The 5790-nt window shown below is 35.9% G+C and overlaps 1 pseudogene; it reads left to right on the forward strand.

Moving 5' to 3' along the window:
- The window catches only part of LOC106471642, a 50412-nt pseudogene that overhangs the window by 17687 nt on the left and 26935 nt on the right, over positions 1 to 5790 (forward strand).

Genomic DNA, 5790 nt, shown 5'->3' on the forward strand with positions numbered 1-5790 from the left:
ATGGAGGACTGGTGTAATGATGATTAGTGTTTTAAATTCACCTAAAACTCGCTCGCCCTTTCAGCCGTGGGTACGCTATAATGTGACGGTCAATCCCACTACTCGTTGGTAAAAGAGTAGCCCAAGAGTTGGCGGTGGGTGGTGATGACTAGCTTCCTTCCCTCTAATATTTCACTGCTAAATTACGGACGGCAAACAAACAAACAAACAATTAAAGCTTATAATTATGATCTCTAATATTATTCAAACTTCAGCGGAATAATTTTGTAGACAGTTTAATTACAGCTGCTGCTTATATACAATGTTTTGATGGTGTCCTGTTCTGTAGATGATGACGTCTAAGGAGAATCCGTTTACATGGGTGAGCAACTCGGATCGGATCACCACAGCTGTAGCATCTTTGACCTTATCAGGAATGGACGGTGGAGAGATTGAGGTTAAAAATACACTGGAGGATATTCTAATTAACATCCCCGTTGACCCAGAAGAGCTTCCCCGTGAATTGTATGTCATAAACGAGCCGGAAGGGGCAGACATGCTGGTTCATCACATGATACGGGTGCCGTACAACGACTCAACTCTGCATATTATTCTCATACCGGAAAAACCGGAAACAATTTTTGATTGCTTCCTAAAATTCGGAACTTACGCTTCCGAAGACGATTTCGATTACTCTTTTACGGTTCCACATTCACCACCAGAAGGCAGTGAAAACATGCCCCTCGACGTGCAAATGGAGCTGAAATACACGATTTTTTTCCCACCAGAAAACATCGTTCTTTTTGGTGCAGGTTTTTATTACTTGGCAGTGAAAGAGAGAGGTAAGTTGTTGTTTCTCTAAAGAAAAAAAAACAAAAACGTAATAAGTATCTAACTTACAGTGTATTTCGAATACATTGAAACAAACTGTTCTGACATGTGTTTATGCATAGGAGTTTTTTCAATCTATATCTTACCAATGCAATGGAACACAAACAGATTATTCAGCTTATTATAATTTAGAAAAACGTATATTTTAATTTAAAATGTAAAATAGTTCCTATAAATTAACACTTAAATTATTTTATTGCACAAAGACATAAGTTGTGTTCCCCAAACACATAAATTAGTAAACTATAACACAAGTAATTGTTCTAAAGATATAACACAGACGATTCAAATGTTTATTTAAAACACATTATGGTATTGTGAGGTCACATTGTTATGACGCGGCCCTGTTTTAACTATTCAGGTTAGCACGTGGTGGAAACGAATCACTTTTCATATGATGTTATTATTTACATGTTTTCTATGCAGCATTTGTCTTTTAATTAATGTTTTGTTAATATTATTGTGTGTACGTAGATTGTGTAAAATTCAAAATAAGATTCTTCATCAGTCTACGCATATGTTGTTTTGTTAGCCAACAATGATTGTATTGTTTCTAATTTGAACTTGTACTAAAGACATTCAAACCCCACGAACATTTGTTAACAACAATGCCATGTGTGATTACAGTATGAAAGGAACATTAAAAATCATTCTTAGATCACTATTCAAAACTCATGATCTGCGGCGAGTACTTGAAATTAGACTTTCCATGGAATGGGCTATAGAAACCACAGGTTTGGTTGAAGAGATTGGCTATAGAAACCACAGGTTTGGTTGAAGAGATTGGCTATAGAAACCACATGTTTGGTTGAAGAGATTGGCTATAGAAACCACAAGTTTGGTTGAAGAGATTGGCTATAGAAACCACAGGTTTGGTTGAAGAGATTGGCTATAGAAACCACAGGTTTGGTTGAAGAGATTGGCTATAGAAACGACAAGTTTGGTTGCAGAGATTGGCTATAGAAACCACAGGTTTGGTTGAAGAGATTGACTGTAGAAACCACAGATGTGGTTGAACAGAACAGTAATATAGTAATTGTTTGTTAACAGAATTGGTTCTGAAATTAACCACTTTAAATACATTCACTTGTATATTTTCTCTGTTTCATTATCAACGTTTCTTTCAAGTAAACGTGACTGCTCTACGAGAGGAAGCACTCGAGCAGAACGATCCTGATAGCCCAGATTATGTTCCATTCTGGTATATTGACAACCAAGACTTAATAGAAGAACACAACCTGACCAACTACCACGTACGTACAATGATCACGGATTGCAGATTTTGGAATGAAACCACTGGATCGTGGGAACAGACAGGATGCAGGGTGAGTTTAGTATAAATTCGATTTCGAAAACAAATGATAATATTTGTAAATACTAAACTTTCACTAGTTTGTTTGTTTTTAATTTCGCGCAAAACTACACGAGGGCTATCTGCGCTAGCCGTCTCTAATTTAGCAGTGAAAGATTAGAGGGTAGGAAGTTAGTCATGACCACCCACCGCCAACTCTTGGGCTACTCTTTTATCAACAAATAGTGGGATTGACCGTGACATTATAACGCCCCCACGGCTGAAAGGGCGAGCATGTTCGGTGGGACAGGGATTCTAACCCGCGACCCGCAGATTGCGAGTCGAACGTTTTACCGACTTGGCCATACCGGGCCAGTTCTTATTCCCAACAAATATTTATTCGGAGATTTCCAGATTTTGTTGGTTTGTTATTTATGGCAAATGGTATACCTTTGCTGTGCCTATCACAGGGATAGAACCCTGAATTTTAGCGATATAAGTCCTCAAGCGTAGCGCAATTTTTTCCTGGTTTGCTTTATTATTCTAGGCAAAGCTTTCTATCCTAATTGTTACACTTTAAAGTGAACGCGAGGTACTTAGCATTTCGTTGGCCAAATTCAGCAAATATAAGGCTTACCATTGGAATATTGTGTTCTATTAAAAACAGGAAAATATCTTGATAAAAATATTGTACGATAGATTTATTTTGTTTCTCATATATCAAAACCAACAGCTGCAGCTAGCTTGTAAAGCATGTTCGTTCTGAACCTACGACAACCCTCAATGTTCTGAATTCCTCAAAACCTATCAATCTTTATTCAGATGTTTATCTAAGTTTTCAAAAAGAGTTTGAAATGTCTTTTTTCTTGTATAATAAAAAACTAAAAAAAAACTGGTAAACCTGATAATGAGATTGAACTTTAAAGGAAAAGATTGGAACAACATCTGATACGATAAGACATTGGTCAAACAATTAGCGAAGGAGGATCGGAATTTTCTACATTCTGGCTATAGCGAGGCCTAACTATTGTTATTAATTAATACCAATATCTAGATTCAACCCTGAATGTTTGTATTTTTTATCTTGTATTCCAATTTCAAAGTAATGTGGTAAAAAACATATTAAAATTTTCTGTATTTTGTTCTTGATATCTAGGTACAACTAATACCAAGAATATATGGTGCAGTTGTAACCAATTAACCTATATTTTGTTATTGATATCTAGGTACAACTAATACCAAGGAGATATGGTGCAGCTGTAACCAATTAACCTATATTTTGTTATTGATATCTAGGTACAACAAATACCAAGGAGATATGGTGCAGCTGTAACCAATTAACCTGTATTTTGTTCTTGATATCTAGGTACAACTAATAACAAGAATATATGGTGCAGCTGTAACCAATTAACCTGTATTTTGTTCTTGATATCTAGGTACAACTAATAACAAGAATATATGGTGCAGCTGTAACCAATTAACCTATATTTTGTTCTTGATATCTAGGTACAACAAATACCAAGAATATATGGTGCAGCTGTAACCAATTAACCTGTATTTTGTTATTGATATCTAGGTACAACAAATACCAAGAATATATGGTGCAGTTGTAACCAATTAACCTATATTTTGTTATTAATATCTAGGTACATCCGAGAACAAATACCAGAGAGATATGGTGCAGCTGTAACCACTTAACCAGCTTTGGATCAGACTTCTTTGTACCTCCGAACACCATCGATTTTAAGGCAGCGTTCAGTAATTTGGACGAGAAACTGAAAAGCAACTTTGGTGTTCTGGTGATGATATGTACAGTTGTTAGTGTGTACATCTTTGTTATGATCTGGGCACGAAGGAAAGACAAACAGGACGTGATTAGGGTAATTAACCTGTGTTTTTTTATTTTGCTAAGATGGAATTCATACTCCAGAAACGTTGGATTTCTCTGATTGAAATTATGTGTAAGTCAATTATCATGGCCACATACGAGTAAATGCCTTTTATGCGATCAAAGGTTTTATTTCTTCATTTGTTTTATAGAAAGAGGCGAGTTAATATGTTTACTGAAAATTTATTGTATCAGTAAGGATCTTCTTTAAATTCTCTTAGCTACGTCTTCCAAATGTAATATGATAACACAGGCCTGCAATGGTTTTATTGTCAGTAATTCCTTTATCTGAATCCCAAAATGATATCCATTTTTCTCCATCGCGTACAGATTTTTCACAAAACGTCATATGTGCTTTTAAATAAGTGAATCATTTTCATTGAAATCGGGTCACATTTTGTTATGATTAAAATGTAGACAAACACTGGCTATATATTTATCTAGACCAATCGCAACGTGAGAGTCTTACCGATTGTTCTAGAACCCACGACAAACACACCACTAGTATATAAACGGTTAGCAGGTCGCATGACGTGTCATATCTGGATAGTATTTGTTTGTGCGTGATCTTTGATATTATTATTTTTCTTTTCAATATTATTTATTCGTCGCAATGGCAACAAGAGGTTGTGTAAATGACCCAAACATATTTTGTTATATTTGTGGTAAATTAGGTGTAAATTTGATCTAAGTAAGAGTTTTTATCTTCCTGATTTGTAAAAAACTCCTCACGTGATAGAAAGAGAAATGAATATTATTTTCTAAATCTACGTAGCTGAATTATGTAAATCCGTTAATTAAAACCAAAACAACTTTTATGAAGTTTAAATTCTCAAGCCTGTGTAATATTTCCACAATCGCTGCTCAGTCAGATGTCATACACTAGCACAAAATATTAAATAATCATAACTTTTTTACAGATTGTCGTTTCTCTTGGAATCCGCCGTGCTTAATATGCTTGTTTAAAACTTGTTTGAATAATGATTCTTATCTAACTCTATCAACCACATTTGTCACATTTATACGATAATATTACATAGTCTCGGGTCAGTCAGAGGTCACATGTTTGGATAGAATACTAATCACTTATAACTTTTATTGTACACGATTCTTTACCTTGAAATCGGCAATGTGTGACTTGTTTATTTCTTCCTTTTTTATGTCAGTGGGGGGTAACACCCTTGGACGACAACCTCGCCGGTGAAACATATTATTATGAAGTCACTGTTTATACCGGTACTCGTCGCGGCGCGGGAACCAAATCTAACATCAGCTTTGTTTTATCTGGCGACAATGATGACACCGGGGTCAGAAAGCTAGCAGACGGGGTCCGACAGGTAAGTAACAAAGATACTTTCACCCTCGTTGTGTTTCTCTTACCGGCTACAAGAAGCTTCTGACAATTCCACAAATAAAGTTTTCACATGTCGTTGTGGCGCTTGAAATGTATTTCTTAGAGTTCTTTAGACAGAACCTTACAAAACACTATTATATTATAAAGGGGCGGGCGTGGCCTCTAACAGTTTCATTCAGTAGACGTGATACTGTAATCGTTATTTACCCAGCAGCACTAAGTGACAGTTTCATTCAGTAGACATGATACTGTAATCATTATTTACCCAGCAGCACTAAGTGACAGTTTCATTCAGTAGACGTGATACTGTAATCGTTATTTACCCAGCAGCACTAAGTGACAGTTTCATTCAGTAGACGTGATACTGTAATCGTTATTTACCCAGCA

Source organism: Limulus polyphemus, unplaced genomic scaffold, assembly GCF_000517525.1.
Source record: "Limulus polyphemus unplaced genomic scaffold, Limulus_polyphemus-2.1.2 Scaffold4751, whole genome shotgun sequence".
Taxonomy (NCBI): Eukaryota; Metazoa; Arthropoda; class Merostomata; order Xiphosura; family Limulidae; genus Limulus; species Limulus polyphemus.